Here is a 16,982-nt window from a genome sequence, read left to right as displayed (position 1 = left end):
GGCTTTAACACAAGAGGTTCTGATCATTTTTAGTGATTGTATGTTAAGGAAAATTATCCAAAATTTGGAAGGCAAAAAGATGATTGTGTGACCACTTAAAAGTCATGTTAGACACATTGTTTATTATGAACTAAGTCATCTGACACTCTTGGGAAATGGAATTTTGTTATTCTTCACAAACGATTAGGGCCCAAATGTTTTAAAACTCTGCAGTAAGAGGTTAATGTGTAAAAAATTAAGAAGGTATATACCTTTAATATGCAGATAAAATATTTCCAAAGGTTATATTTTCATTAGGGTACTAACCAAAACAATTTTATTTCAGCAATCCTTCTTTCATTAACAATCTAAATCTGGTTTCTCAGCTATTCTACTTCTGCTGGTTTCCACATTAATCAGTTAAACAAAACCTGACACATGCTCACTCTATGTATGAAAATTATGCCCTGACGAGGTACACACATTCACAAGCCTGCCTACCTCACAGGAACCAGATGTCATGAGGCAAGAGAAGCCTGACACCCAGGCACAGGATGCCAGTCAAGTGTTAGAAGTGGTCACTTAATGAAATGACATAATGACATAAAGCTCAGGGTAGTAAAAAGGACACCAGGCAGAGAGTCAGGGCACCTGCCACTAATTCACTCTGTGACCTTGGCACATTACTCTCCTTTGCTGGGTTTCAATTTAACAATCATAAAATGGGAAAGTTGGTTCAGGTCAGTGTCGTTTTACGAACTGTGATCCTGGGAAACCTGGAAGTTTAAGGCAGCTGCCTCGGCGGGAGCGGGGATCGTCTTTGTTTGGTAAGGGTAGTGGGGAGGCTGAGCTACTAGGCCTCTTGCTGCTGCTTCAGCCAAAGCAGCTCTGTTTGGTTGTTTTTGTTTATGTTTGTTTTTTGAGACGGCATCTCGCTCTGTTGCCCAGGCTGGACTGCAGTGGCTTGATCTCCCCTCACTGCAACCTCCACCCGCCGGGATGGCAATCCCGCGCTCAAGCAATCCTCCCATCTCAGCCTCCTGAATAGCTGGGATTACAGACCCATGCCACCATGCCTAGCTAATTTTTGTATTTTAGTAGAGACAGGGTTTCACCATGTTGGCCAGGCTGGTCTCAAACTCCTCACCTCAAATGATCCACCCGCCTCAGCCTCCCAAAGTGCTGGCATTACAGGCATGAGCCACTGCACCCAGCCAGAAGCTCTGTTCTGGATGTTACATGTTTTAAAAAAAGGGTTACTATGTAAACTTGATGATTGTCAATTAAGGTCTCTTCCCACTCTGATATCCTAAAATTTCATGATTTTATGGCAATTGATCCTGGGGAAAATACAGAAACAAAAAATATCTCCTATCACCCTGTGCCTAAAAATAACACCCTATAAGGGGTTGAAATAAGTCCCTAGCAATTGAGTATGAATGAGTGAGGAGGGGGACAAGAGGGCAGAGGAAGGCTGAGAAAAAGACAGAGACTAAGGGCCTGCTCCTTTTGCAAGTGGAGACTGGGTAGGCCCAACGCCAGGGAGAAAACCCTCTCAGGGAAGACTTAGCCTCACTGGCATTATCAAGACTAAAGATTTGGACTCTAGCCCCTGGCTCTGTCACATAAAGGCAGATTCCTTCAGTTTCTTCACAGTACGGTTTCTTGAAGGTAAACTGCTTTGCAAACTATTGAGTACAGATTTGAGAACCTATCAGAACAATCTTAGTCCTAAAATCTTTTGTGTGTGCATGTCTCCACTCCTGCCAGGTCCCTGGAGGAGACTTATCACGGTTGAGGAGTACAGACCCTTTCCCTTTCCTTCCCTGTACTTTGGAGTTGGTCATACGAGTAGGGGTTATTGCTTGAAATACTCTCTCTATTCAACTTTGAAAAGGACAAATATACTTTTCACTAGGGACTCTGTTCCATGATCACGATGGAAACATAGCTTCTAACTCAGTGCTTGGATCTCTGGGCTCTATATCTGAGTTCTAGAGAAGTTGGTTTGAGGCACAGAGTGCAGAAACTCTCAGGAAAATATACTGAAGGCATGGAAGACATTCCTATTACACTCAGGGCACCAAACGCCTATTCTTGGGTACTCCCAAACACTCTACCCTCCTGGAAGGGCCGTGGCCAGAGGACAGGGAGGCAGTATGATACTCAGGAAACAGCTTACCTTACAGCTTAGTCAATGGGGTCAGGACTCAGTTCAAACTCTAGCTCTTTCAGAGACTAGATATGTGGCTTCAGTAAATTCATTCACTTCACTGAGCCTCAGCTTTCCCCTTTGGAGCTATTAATAGCTTAATGAGTTATAAAGATTAAGGGAGATAATCTATTTAAAGTACCTGTCACAATACCTGGCACACAGTATGCACACAATAAATGTTACTTCTACTCAAGAGGGAAAGGACAAACTAGCAAAAGTCTGAACGTGATTCACATGATAGGTAGGGAAGACTCGGGGATGAATCCCAGCCAGCAGCAGATCAGAGCTGTGAGTGGCTCAGAATGGGAATAGGCTGATTTGGAGAGTCTGTTGTGCTATTCTAAGAGCATCTGGATCCTGTACCAGCCAAAGCAAATCAAACAGGAGTGCTTATGGAGCGCTTGTTTCTGAAACAAGTACGGGCTGTGTTATTGACACATGCCACAGGGGAATTGAGAGGGCTGTTGGCGGAGATGTTAAAAAAGCTGACATGCTTTCAGTTCCAATCTTTGCTACCATATCCATATGGGCACAACTGACCTTGGCTCTAGAGGGGAAAAAAACTCTGGAATGAGACACAAGAGATCTGGATTCGGGTGTGAACCTGAACCTGAACAGGTGACTTCACCTCTTGGGCCTCAGTTTTTTCTTTCCTCTTCTAAATAATTCTCTGTGTGCTGAATCTATTATCATTATTGCACTTTTTTTTTTTTTTGAGATGGGGTCTCACTCTGTCGCCCAGGCTGGAGTGCAGTGGCGGGATCTCTGCTCACTGCAACCTCCGCCTCCTGGGTTCAAGCGATTCTCCTGCCTCAGCCTCCCAAGTAGCTAGGATTACTGGCACACGCCACCACGCCCAGCTAATTTTTGTATTTTTAGTAGAGACGGGGTTTCACCATGTTGGCCAGGACGGTCTCAATCTCTTGACCTCGTGATCCTTCCTCCTTGGCCTCCCAAAGTGCTGGGATTACAGGCATGAGCCACCGCGCCCAGCCCATTATTGCACTTTTAAATGATGGTGATATGGTTCAGAAAGATTAAGCTAGTACTGGCAGGAATCTGAATTGGGGGTCATTTGTCAAGCCTGTAGTCTTTCTTCTCTGTTGCATTATCTCTCAATGTTAAATGAGGGAGTAGGATCAGGTGAACCAAGGCATTTCTAGATGCAAATTGAATGGCCTGAAATTATAGTTTCAGGAGCATTCTAAATACTCTAGGGCTAGACAAAGCCTGGCTGGTTAAAAAGCCTTCTCATAAATGAAATCCTCAGTACCAAAGGCAAAAGCTAGAGTACAAACACAAGAGCCAGAAAAAAGGGGCCAATGAAATTTCAGAAAGCCCTGAAGAGGCACTTGGAGAATACAATGACTAACTCATTTTTACAGATGGGGATATGGAGGATGCAAAGAGAAATAGCTTGACTGGGAACACCCAGTGAGTGGGTGATAGAGCACAATCTGGGTCCTATGTCTCATGGTCCCTCTCTCACACTTGCTAGCTACTCAGTTTCCAACCTTCTAGGCCATTATGATCTTCTCTTTGACATTTATTTTCCAAATGCTGGGTGACAGGCAGGTCACTGCCCCTGCAGCAGACTCCCAGCCACTTCTAACACCTTACTATAGATAGCGGCTCTTTGTTTTTAACTGTTCCTGCTGCAGGCTTAAGCAGGACCGAAGTTGAGACTTCTCTTAGGTCCCTGTTGACTCTTTAATCTCCTTGGACCACAGACCAATGCGCCTTTGGAGACACAGAACAGGAAGAAACATCAGCAATTATAGACCAACTTTCTACCTCATTCCCTGTTTGTAGAACTGAGGAAAAACAGGCCCAGGTATAAAATGCTTTCCCAGGTTTGAGTCAGTAGAACAAGGTTAAGAGCCTGGATCGCCACACTCTCCTACTTCAATCCGACACTCAACACATGGTATCAGGATTTATTCCAATCACTAGTGATTGAACGCCAAGCCAGGCCAGGTATTTTCTTCATCTCCTACTAGCAACACAATCACTATATAAAGTAGGCATTATTATTCCCATTTTGTATATGAGCAAACTACAGCTCAGAGAAGTTAGTCACACAGAAAATAAATGTCAGATCAAGGACCCAAATCTTGGTATTAAGAATACACACAATGGTGGGAAAGATGCAGTTACTTCATCTTCCTAAAGACCAGTTATACCACAGATATCTTTTATCTTTTACCTCTTGCCCTATGTACTCAGAATTGTTGACTCTTGACAGTTTACGTTAATTGGGGATATGGAAGGTGGCAATGAGGGGAAGGATGGATAGTGGAGACTCAAATAATACAATGACAGATAATTCCAAAGAAGCAATTTCTGCTTTGTGTTAATGGGGTAAAGTAGGTTTTGAGCACCCCCCAATCTGTCCCATTCAATAAATCCCCTTTATTCATCTCTCACTCATCTCAAGGTTCTAGAACCACCAACGCTCACAGACCTTGGTTTCTTAAGCTGTTGTTATCCAGCTTAGATTTTGCTCTCTTGGCCATGTTCTCAGGCTCAGGACCCTGTCTCACTGCCACAGCCAAAATCCCTAGAACTGCCTTCCAGTTAATCTAACCTACAGGTCCCTCTCCTGTTTGGCTGTTCTTCTGCTCTGGCCTGCTGCTCCAAAGGGACAAAAGGATCTTCTTTAGTTTTAATGAAAACTGGGGAAGGAAGCAGGGGAACCCGGGACCTCATAGAGCCCAGAGCCCTTTGCATGCAATTCCTTTCCCCCAAGCAAGCTGGAGGTTATTGCTTTGCTATGACAGCAATCCTCAAGCAAGCCAGCTGTTTCTGGAACCAAAGTAATAAAATATGGCCAAAATCCTTGGGTGGAGAGTGAATAGGAACAGCTGTTTCTTACATGAGCTGCTCTGGCAGCCTCCCCCACAGATACCCGCTCCTGCATAGAATTCTCTAGGAGCCATCTGATGATTACACTGGCAGACAATGAGTCTCCTGCCCTTTCTAAGCTATCAGGTCCACTCTGGTCAAACATTCATCCCCATACCTTGAAGGACAATGATGCACTGCTACTGCTCCTAGACCTTCTCAGACTCTATCCTAGGTCCCTATCACTGTAATTACTAACATTAATAGTCTTGTACATTTGTACACTATCCAATGGTTTTATATAGCACTTATCTGAAATGTGCTTTACACAGTACGCTGGGTAGAAACTATTATTCCTTGTTTATAGATGAGGAAACTAAAGGCCACAAGTAAGTCCCCAGCAAGCCAGGCATTGCTCAGAGCCCCTCCTATCTCAATGTTACCTATGGCATCTGCACTGTAAGCCTTATTTAATGGAATCAAATCTCTGCTTAGAATTTCAGTTGTAACAGGCAAAAGAGGTGTTCAGAATGGTCCCCCAAAAGCCACTGTGAAGCCTCTGAAGTCCATGAGGTGGGCAGCGGTCTCTTCTAGCTCTGTATCAGGCAAACTTCTGCAGAAGCCTGGGAGGCCCTGGCTTGCCATGTGTCACCTGACTTCCTGCTACACCACCCCCGTATGTCTTACTCAAAGCTCAGCCTGCCTCACTGCCTGCCCAGTGCTGATTTGGGGCAGGCAGGATCCAGGCTGCCGAGCACTATGGGTCTAGCCCTAGCACCCTCTCTACTGGTAACACATATACATTGTAGGCCACTTGTCTTTCCTATTGTTTCTGAATCAGGCCCCCTCTGAAGTTTGATACTTCTCCAGAGGCTACTGTATCAGAAGGAGCAAACTGATAGTCCACTGGTATAGTCAAGCCTGAAGAATTGTTTGGTTTGGGGTGTATCCTGCCTCAAAAATCAATGAACGAATCCTTAAGAAACTAGAAAAGAGCAAACTAGACCCAAAGCAGCAGCAATTAGAAAATAATAAAAACAATAAACAAAATAAATAAAACAGAAAATAATAAAAAAATCAATGGAAAAGAAAAACAATGAAACCAAAAGTTGGTTCTTTGAAAACACCAGCAAAATCAACAAACCTGTATCTAGACTGACCAAGGAAAAAAAAGACACAAATTACCAACAAATTAGACAACTTGGGTGAAATGGAAACATTCCTAAAAATACACAAATTATCAAAAGTGACTCAAAAAGAAAGAGAAAATCTAAGTAGATTTAACAAGTAAGACATTTGAATTAGTAATTTTAAACTCTTCCAACAAAGACAAGCCCAGGCCCATGTGGCTTCACTGATGAATTCTATCAAACAATTAAAGAAGAAATAATACCAATCCTTTACAAACTCTTTCAGAAATCAGAGGAGGAGGGAACACATCAATTCATTCCATGAGGCCACCCTAATGCCAAAAGCAGATAAAGACCTAAGAAAACTACAGAACAATATTCCCCAGCAAATCAAATCTAACTCCATATAAAAAGGATTATACACTACAACCATGTGGGATTTATTCTAGGAATGTGAAGTTGATTTAATATCTGAAAATCAATTAATGTAATGTCAATGTAGAATAAAGAACAAAGACCATAAAATCAACAAAATCCAACAGTCATCCATAATGAAACCTCTCAATAAACTAGGAATAAAAGGGAACTTCCTTAGCCTGAAAGATGGAATACTTTCCTCCTAAAATTGGGAACAAAGTAAGGAAGGCTGTCTGCTCTTATCAATTCTATTCAACGCTGTACTAGAGATCCCAGCTGGTACAATTAGGCAGGGGAATTTTTTTTTTTTTAATGGATGTCAGATTATGTCATTCCTCTATTCAAAACTCTCCAATGTCTTCCTATTTAACTCAGAATAAAGTTCTCCATGATCTGGTCCCTGTCTACCCTTGTGACTTCTCCATATTCCTATCTCCCCCTTCGTTTACTCCATCTGTAGCCACACTGGCCTCCTTTCGTTCCTCAGAATCAAGAAGCACGCTCTATGCCTAGAAAGTTATTCCCCCAAAGATACACATAGCTTACTACTCCAGTTCTTGCATATTTCTGCACAAATTTTATTTTCTGAGAGGCCTTCTTTAATAATCCAGTGTCTCCCTATTCCCTTACCCTGCTTTATTTTTCTTCAGATTTATTCATTTATCTGCTTTCCTCTACTAGAATGTAAACTACAGAGAGAAAACTATTTTATTCACTGCTACACCTCAAACACTTGAAACTGTGCCTGGTATATGACAGACACTCCAATACTCACTGAATGAATGAATAAATGTATATCTTTAAAAAGAAAAACGTATATAGGAGAATGAACAAAAAGGAGGAGTGGGGGACTACTAGCTCAAGGCTGAGAAGGACCAGGGTTTTAGGTCGTGGGGAAAGAGCCAATGTAGGATATCATAAAAAAAACTTGGTTTTCTGAAGCCAGATTCTTCTGCGTTCTAAGCTTAGCTCTTCTGATTACTGCCTACACGTCCCTCTCTAACTCTCAAGTAATTTATAAAATAAGAATATCACCACCTACCTGCCAAGTTGCTATGAAAATGAAATATATTTATGTAGAGCATTCAGTATAGTGCCTGATAATATATAGTAGATACTATAAATAATTAACATTTTCTGATAACTCTAGCCTTCGAGAGGAACCCAAAACTACCACAGAAATTACCCAGCCCCACCCTCATCTTACTGAGGGACACCGATGTTTGTGGAGGTGCTGCTCCTAAATTAAGTGGCCTCCAGACTGTTTTTTTTTTTTTTTTTTTTTTTTTGAGATGGAGTCTCGCTCTGTCGCCCAGGCTGGAGTAGAGTGGCGCAATCTCGGCTCACTGCAAGCTCCACCTCCCGGGTTCACACCATTCTTCTGCCTCAGCCTCCCAAGTAGGTGGGACTACAGACACCCGCCATCACGCCTGGCTAATTTTTTGTATTTTTCAGTAGAGACGGGGTTTCACCGTGTTAGCCAGGATGGTCTCGATCTCCTGACCTTGTGATCCACCCGACTCGGCCTCCCAAAGTGCTGGGATTACAGGCGTGAGCCACCGCACCCGGCCCAGACTGTTGTTTTAACTTCTTCTTTCACCCCTCCCCTTTGTTTTAACTTCTTCTTTCACCCCTCCCCTTTCAGTCAGCTTTCAGCTCTCACCCCTAGATGGTATTAATATAGCAGCTCTTCTCCCTTTTTTGATATTCTTCTTTTAATCTTATGGGGTTTTAGAAACCAAATGCTAAACTTGTTACAACAACACATAAAAATAAGAATAAATTAGCACTGTGCAAATACTTAAGGATGACAATGCTTTACTTCCCTCTTGTTTTTCAGTTGGACTCTGGAAAAATGAGGCTGTTAGATAAATAAGCTATTATATGGGTAGCTTATCATATATAAATGTATATATTACACACTTATTTACGTGGAATCATTCATATTTTAAAAGTTAATAGTGGAGCTTTTTCACGGGCAGTTGTTACAGGAAGCATATAAGATCCAAGCTTGGCACCCAGGCCAGGGAAAGGCCAGAAGCTGTAGAACTTTAGATTAACAAGGCAAAAAGAAGTGGCAGCAAGAGGCTGGATATTCAGAGTAGGAGGGAAGGTAGGGGTCAAAACCCTCTGTGCACTCTCAGGCAGACAGAAGAACAGAATGTCCATTGTTAAAACACAGTGCGAAGAGAATGGACCCCATCGTTGGTGAAGGGGGAGAACAAGATGGTAGAAAAACTGGAATGACCATGGCCTCCATAAAATGTGAGGCTACAGCACAAGAGCCTTTTTCACTAGCAGTAAGCAGAGGCAGGCAGGGAACCTAGGGCCAAAAGAGGAATAGCCTTCTTCAAGAGATGACAGCAGGGAACAAGGCAACATCTCGGTGGAGTGCTGACTCCTGTTGGGATGGGCTCTTGGGAACTGCTGTAGTATCCTATACCACGGTTCATGAGTGCACTCAAACCTGCACTCTGCAGCCCACATATTGCAAATCGTGGCTGCCTGTGCTACCCGGCTTTGTCATCTCTGCCCTGGAATCCCTTTCCTTATGGAAAGACTAAGCTATGGGTAGGGCCCACAAAAGAAAGGAGAGGAGGAGAAGGGCACAGAAGAAGATTTACAGTGAAAATTTCCAAAGGAAAACCCTCCCGTTTACTTTTGGGGAATGGGGCGGCAAACAGGTCAGGGACTGGGACGCTACAGATACTGCTATATTTTGGATGGTGGACTCCTCCAAACCTCTTGCTGAAATCTGATTCCCAATGTTTAAGGCGGGACCTAATGGGAGGTTTGGATCGTTGGGGGCAGATCCCTCATGAATAGATTAATCCCCTCCCTGGAAGGAGGGTAGGGGAAGTGAGTGAATTCTCACTCTCTTTGTTCCAGTAAGAGATGGTTGTTAAGAAGAGCCTGGCATCTCCCCTCTCCCTTTCTTACCATCTGATTTCCACCCACAGCAGTTCCCTTTCCAACACAGTAGAAGCAGCCTAAGGCCCTCACTGGGTGCAGACACCCAATCTTGAACTTTTCCAGACATCCGAATTGTGAGACAAATAAACCTTTTCTCTTTATAAATTACTCAGCCTCAGGTACTCCTTTATAACAACATAAAACGAGCTAAGACAGACACTTAAAATGCTTTCTTCTCACTTTCTTGTTTAGTTCATGCTGCTTTACAATTCACAAAGTTTTCCAACTTGCATTTCTCATTTGATTCTCTGTAACATACCTGCATGGTAGGAGTACACACGAGACGTGAGGGGACAGGGAGGCACTCCAACTTTACAAATAGGGAAATGAAGACTGTCCAAGGGCACATGTTGAGAGAGAAGATAAAAACCTAGGTTTCTCAACTTCAAGCCAGCACTCAGGTCCTTGCCCTGTACTGGCCCAAGTGTTTATGAGATCCCATGTGTTACAGACGTATTCTTCTTCTTGTGGTCACTTTTAGCCTGGGCCTCTGCCTGCTTGAAGGTTCTTCCTATCTTTCAGTCTAGTAGCCCCCCTCACTAGAAATACCACTGCTCAGAGGGACCCCTAACTCCTACCTGCCCTGTTCAGCCCCTCAACTGAATCTCCTTTCTGAATCCCTAAGTAAGTAGGCCTTCTTGAACTTTATAAGAAAAATCAGAATTAGAGAGGGAGATTAACAGCCCAAGGAAGGTCAGGTCTGGAAGAACAATGGTATTTATGGTCAGACTGACCTGGGTTCTAACATCAGCTTTATGGATTCCCAGGTGTAAACCCTGGGCAAATTATTTCAGTTCCCGAGCCTCAATTTCCTCATCTATAAAATGAGGTTTCAGAGCAGGCTGTGGTGGTACACACCTGTAATTCCAGCTACTCGGGAGGCTGAGGCAGGAGGACCACTTGAATCACATGAGCCCAGGAGTTTGAGACCAGCCTGGGCAACACAGTGAGACCTGTCTCCCAAAAACAAAAATAAAACCCCCCCACACACACAAAAAGGGATTTTGTCTAGATTGAGATCAGTAACATAGTAAGTTCTTAATGCGTTGATTTTCCTTCCTTCTCACCATCTGTCAGCTTCCCCTGACATCCACTTCATAAAACCCTAATCACTCCACTCTCACCATTATTCATAAGACATTTTGCAGAATGGAAGAAACTACAGGATTTTCTGGAGCTGACCTATGAGCTTGGCAGATCACAGTAAAAACTAAAGCTAAGAAAGTCTCTAAGGGGCCGGGCGCGGTGGCTCACGCTTGTAATCCCAACACTTTGGAAGGCCAAGGCAGGCAGATCACCTGAGGTCGGGAGTTCGAGACCAGTCTGACCAACGTGGAGAAACCCCGTCTCTACTAAAAAATACAAAATTAGCCAGGCATGGCAGTGCATGCCTGTAATCCTAGCTACTCAGGAGGCTGAGGCAGGAGAATTGCTTGAACCCGGGAGGCGGAGGTTGCATTGAGCCGAGATCGCGCCATTGCACTGCAGTCTGGGCAACAAGAGCGAAACTCCATCTCAAAAAACAAGTCTCTAAGGGCTGTGAGGTCATGTTAAAGAGCTTGTGAGAGGACAGGTATAGCCGCCAGGTCCCAGGATAGCCCCCCACCTGCCACATCCCAGCAGAAAGCAGCTAGCAGAAGCAAGAAGGAAGCAGACCTGCTCTGCCTTATTCATGGCAAATGATCTCAGACATTCTTGTGGCAATTCTAGGAGAGCAGTCTCAACCCTCCCAGTTCAGAAGGTTACCTGTGCAACGTCCAATCTTTTAGACATGGAGTAGGAAGATAATCACTTGTAAGTTATCTGTACTAAAGGTAAAAACAATCCCCAAACGAGTTACCCTCCATGTTGGCCCAAGCTTGCCCAGAGCTTTCCCAGGCAACCTCACTCACCAGTAACAATGCTGAGCTTAGCCAGCTGTTTCCTCCTTTGGGTTACAGGGTCAGCACCACCTGCCTCTGGAAATAGGGCTCACCTATAATAGAGAGAGAAGTCCATTAGGGGTGCTGCTCAGAACAGGCAGCAGGCATTCAAAATTCCTGCCCTCACACATTTTGCATCCTAGCAAAAGACAGGTCAATTATTTACAGTATATAATTTCAAGTAGTGCTAAGTGCCATAAAGAAAAATAAGGCACGCCTGGCACGGTGGCTCATGCCTGTAATCCCAGCACTTTGGGAGGTCGAGGGGGGTGGATCACCTGAAGTCAGGAGTTCAAGACGAGCCCGGCCAACATGGTGAAACCCTGTCTCTACTAAAAATACAAAAAAAAAAAAAAAAAATTAGCCAGGCATGGTGGTGGGCGCCTGTAACCCCAGCTACTTGGGAGGCTGAAGCAGGAGAATCGCTTGAACCTGGGAGGCGGAGGTTCCAGTGAGCGAGATCGTGCCACTGCACTACAGCCTGGGTGACAAGAGCGAGAATCCATCTCAAAAAAAGGGGGGAGGAAGGGGAGGGAAGGGGAGGGAAAGGGAGAGGGAGGGAAGGGAAGCAAAGCAAGGTAAGGAAATAAAGAATGACGAAAGGTAAAGGTGAAGTCTATTTTAGATAAAATGGTCAGGGAGGGGCCTCTACAAAGGGTCACAACCAGAGAGATTTGAATGAAGTCTGGGGTAAGACATGAAAAGATCTGAGGGAAGAGTGTTCCAGGGAGAGAATAGCAAGTACAAAGGCCCTGAGGCCTTGGTATGTTTAAGGAACAAGAAGACTAATAATATAGCTAGAGTGGAGTCATAAGGAGAATGAGGTACATACAAGAGACACAAGAAGGAATTTGTTCTGTATTTTACATATGAGAAAACTAAGGCTCAGAGACTAGGTTACTTGCGCAAGATCAAAATAAGTCAAGTGGTAAAACTGGGAGTCAAACTCAGGTCTTCTGGACAACTCTAACTCTGTCTCACTTGTGGCCCAGGCTCCTCCAGGCTTAGATCACCTGGATTCTAGGTGAGACAAACTTTCAAGGACTCTGAGATTTATTTCACATTTCTGTGCTCAGCTCCCTCCTCTGCTGGGTGAGGATGGTGAAGAAGAGAAATCCCTGTATATTCGTTCCCAGGAATGTGGGATGGAATAGAGCAGACTCTAGAATAAGAATAGCAGCACATACCAGGCACTGATGTAAACCTTTTATTTGTATTAACTCATTTAATCTTTACAACAATCTTGTAAGGTTGGTATGTTATTTTACTAATGGAGAAATTGAGGCACAGAGAAATTAAGTACATTTGCCCATTGCACAGCTAACAAGATGGTGGAGCTGGGATTTGAACCCAGAAGTCCAACTCCAGTGTTGCCCTCTTAATCTCACATTATATATAACAATTCTCAAAAACAGAAGGCAGGAAACATGTTCTCTTGTTCTAGTTTACATGGCTCAGAGTTCCCCACCCATCTACACCCAAGCCTGACATCCTCTCCATATACTTGCAGTCCAGGCTTTTTACTGAATACAAGTTGAATGGCTCCTGAGTCCTTCAGCCAGGTGGTTCCAGAGGCTTCTCTAATCTCTAGCTACTGTAATCTCAAAGCTATAATAACAACGGCCATTTAATAGGCATTTACTGCACAGTTGGAAACAGACTAGGTACTGGCCTAAGCACTGTTTTATTTCAGAGGGAATGAAAGTTGCTCCAAGTCATGAGTGAAGGGATTGAGGGTGCGGGGGGCCTCCAGGTCTGGAACAAAGCAGCAAGCACAAGGAACCAAAGGATCTCTGCAGCTCTGGATCAAAAGACAAAGGCAGAGGCACCAGGGAGTCAAGAATGGACACCTCCAATCAACAAGTCAACCAACTCAATTCATCTTCTATTTCCCAGCCTCCATGATTCAGAGAATGGCATAACCATTCTCCGGGGTACTTAGACTCCAAATATTCATGCTCTCAACCCCTCTTTCTCTCTCTTCCCCATTCCCACAACTGCCAAATCCTTGTGGGGTTTTTTTTCTCCCCCTCTAAGAGTTCTACATCCAAATCATCTCCCTCCCTCCCTCCCTTCCCTCCCTCCCTCCTTTCTTCCTTTCTTTATGTTTTGCAACAGAGTCTCGCTCTGTCACCCAGGCTGGAATATCCTGGCGCGATCTTGGCTCACTGCAACCTCCGGCCCCCCGGGTTCAAGCAATTCTCCTGCCTCAGTCTCCTGAGTAGTTGCGATTACAGGTGCCGGCCACCATGCCCAGCTAATTTTGTATTTTTAGTAAAGACGGGGTTTCTTCATGTTAGTCAGGCTGGTCTCAAGCTCCCAACCTCAGGTGATCCACCTGCCTTGGCCTCTCAAAGTATTCTTTATTCCCTACTATGTCAACTTCCTCTTGGTTCAGGATCACATTATCTCTTGCTTGCACTGCTGGCATATTTCTTGAAACTTACTGACATTACAAAGGCAGACTTACAGGAGTCTCTTCCCTGGTCTCTTTCACTAGTCTCCCCTACCCCACCTATTCCAATCCATTAGACCCACACAGCCAGACTAATGGTCCTAATGACACTTCCCTGCTCAAAAAAAGTCATGGCTCCCAGTCACCTCAGCCTTGCTCTTAGGTATGCCAGTATCTGGTCATCATCCGCCTTACTTCTACCGTGGGCTTTCCAGCTCTCATATTTTTGGTCCACACTGTTGTCTCACTGGAATTGCCCTTCTTCATTTACATTCAAACCCTTCTTCATTTTCAAGGCCTAGTGAATCTATGACGTAATCCTGAACCCTTTTCTTGCCACTCTCTCTGCCATGTTCTTTTTTTTTTTTTTTTTTTTTTTGAGACGGAGTCTCGCTCTGTCACCCATGCTGGAGTGCAGTGACACAATCTAGGCTCACTGCAAGCTCCGCCTCTCGGGTTCACACCATTCTCCTGCCTCAGCCTCCTGAGTAGCTGGGACTACAGGTGCCTGCCACCACGCCTGGCTAATTTTTTGTATTTTTAGTAGAGACGGGGTTTCACTGTGTTAGCCAGGATGGTCTCGATCTCCTGACCTCATGATCCGCCCGCCTCGGCCTCCCAAATCTGCCAAGTTCTTGAAACATCTCCGGCTTGTGGGTATATTCATTTCTGCACTCACCATCAGCTAAGGCCTCAGGAATACAGTAGCCCTGTCCCCCTTCTTCCTTGTACAAATTCCTACTACTTCTGAAGAATGGAGACCTAGTCAGTTATAAGATTTCTTTTTTTTTTTTTAAGATAGGGTCTTGCTCTGTTGCCCAGGCTGGAGTGCAGTAGTGCAATCTCAGCTCACTGCAACCTCCGCCTCCTGGTTTCAAGCGATTCTCCTGTCTCAGCCACTCAAGTAGCTAGGATTACAGGCTCGTGCCACCACGTCTGGCTAATTTTTGTGTTTTTAGTGGAGACGGAGTTTCACCATGTTGGCCAGGCTAGTCTCCTGACCTCAAGTTATCTGCTTGCCTTGGCCTCCCAAAGTGCTGGGATCACAGGTGTGAGCCACCACGCCCAGCCAGTTATTAAGATTTCTGTTTCTATTCCTCCTACTTAGTCTGGATCTACCTCCCAATAAGAGACCTGAGTTCTAATCTGCATCTCAGATTCCCCATCTGCAAAATGGGAATTCCTATACTGCCAACACAAGGATTTTATAATCACATGTTTTTATCAATGTGGTAACAGGTGAGGAAAAGGGCACAGTTAGGATGGGAGAGTCCCAGCCACGTCTTTTATGGTTCTTCTTGTAAGCTGAATAACAGAGTACATACATGAACCTTCTATCTAATTAGTCAAAAAATATTTCCTGATACTAGCTGTACTGGTTGGCTTTGCTGTGTACACAGCTCTGAATAAGGGGTTATGGAGGATGCACAGATGATTGAGAACAGTCCTTATCCTTAGGCACTTGGCATTCAGGATGGGACTATGATGTCCCACAAAAAATTACTAATATTAGGCAGGATCTAACAGTTCAAAGAATGTTATGTATTGTGGAAGTGAAGAAACAAATCAGTCTGACCTGGGTTTGTCTCAGAAGCTTCACAGAAGAAGCAAAGATTTAAGCCAGGCCTTGATGCAAGGTGACAGAAAGACATGGGCTGCTACTATGCCTCAGGCACACGGCTGGGTGTTAAAACTGTTAATCCTTATGATACCCTGTGAAGTAGGTGATGACATGCCCATTTTACAACCAAGGTAACTGAAGACAGGTGAGGCTAAGTGTGCCATTCAAGGTCAAACAGCTAGTAAGCAACAAAGCTAGCATTTGAACCCAGGTCTGCTTTACTTTACTCCAGAGCCTGTGTACTCTCATGATCTGCCTTACTTATTACACAGCAACATGAAAGAAGACCAGAAAAACTAAAGTTCTTTCTAACCTCAAAATTCAATTATTGAACGGGGGATGTGGAGGGAGTGGGGGTTGTGTGCTCACTGCTGCTATGTCTTCTCCATAAGATTGTGACCTTATGGCAGGATTAGGGTCTTATGAACTGTCATATGGGTCTTGGGTCATGTAGGATTAGGGTCTTACGAACTTAGTCTGGATCTACCTCCCAATAAGAGACCTGAGTTCTAATCTGCATCTCAGATGCCAGGCTCTGTGTCAGCCTAAGTATCTGTGAGTAAATAAAGGAATAAACAAAACCTGCCCAGCAACTCTTATTCTGAGGACTAGAAGTAAAGTCCAAAATCTCAAGCTCCATATTCAGAGTCTCAGCCCCAGTATGAATATCAACCGAATATCTACTAATCTGTTGGCTTAAGGTGTCCTTTTCCCATTCTTGTTTTCACAAGTCAAGGGAGATGTAAGGAGTGCAAAGGCAGGGAGCAGAGAAAAGAGGATGGGAAAGGGGTGAAGGGAGAACAGGTAAGGAAGGAGACACCTGAGCAGGTTTAAAATGTCTCAGGTTTAGAGGCCAAGGCTGGCGGATCACGAGATCAGGAGATAGAGACCATCCTGGCTAACACGGTGAAACCCCGTCTCTACTAAAAATACAAAAAAAAAAAATTAGCCGGGCATGGCTGGCGGGCGCCTGTAGTCCCAGCTACTCAGGAGGCTGAGGCAGGAGAATGGCGTGAACCCGGGAGGCGGAGCTTGCAGTGAGCCGAGAACACGCCACTGCACTCCAGCATGGGCGACAGAGCGAGACTCCGCCTCAATAAATAAATAAATAAATAAAATGTCTGAGGTCTAGACTTTGGAAAAGATCTTTTTCCTTCCGGTACCAGAACCAAGGACTTTTATTTAAAAGAGAAGCAGCAGGAATTCCTCTTTGTAAATGTTAAATGAAGAGAGTTTGCTTGTCCAAACTCCAAACTAAAAGTGTCAATAGGAGGTAAAGTGAAACACTTATCAACAAGTTGCTCAGGGCTCCAACCCTCAGCCCTCACTATTGCCCTGCCCCAGCCCAACCTCTGCCAGGTTTAAGCTGAAGCCTGCAGAGGTCAGAAGACAAGCAGGTTCTTCCTCGTCACAGCTTCCTCCTCTA

The 16,982-nt window shown here is 44.4% G+C and overlaps 1 protein-coding gene across 5 annotated transcripts in view; it reads right to left on the bottom strand.

The window, feature by feature from the left end:
- RALY (RALY heterogeneous nuclear ribonucleoprotein) overlaps positions 1–16,982 on the bottom strand; it is an 85,653-nt gene that overhangs the window by 37,288 nt on the left and 31,383 nt on the right. For 3 of the 5 annotated variants that reach the window (XM_055104461.2, XM_003831814.5, XM_055104460.2), the window contains exon 2: positions 11,451–11,533. The exons of the other annotated variants lie outside the window; for them this stretch is intronic. The gene's annotated coding sequence lies outside the window, so the exon portion shown is untranslated. The remainder of the gene's footprint in view (positions 1–11,450; positions 11,534–16,982) is intronic. 5 annotated transcript variants of the gene reach the window in all.

This window comes from Pan paniscus, chromosome 21 (assembly GCF_029289425.2).
Source record: "Pan paniscus chromosome 21, NHGRI_mPanPan1-v2.0_pri, whole genome shotgun sequence".
NCBI lineage: Eukaryota > Metazoa > Chordata > Mammalia > Primates > Hominidae > Pan > Pan paniscus.
The sequence above is the reverse complement of the archived record's forward strand: the minus strand, read 5'-3'. Positions and strand labels throughout refer to the sequence as shown.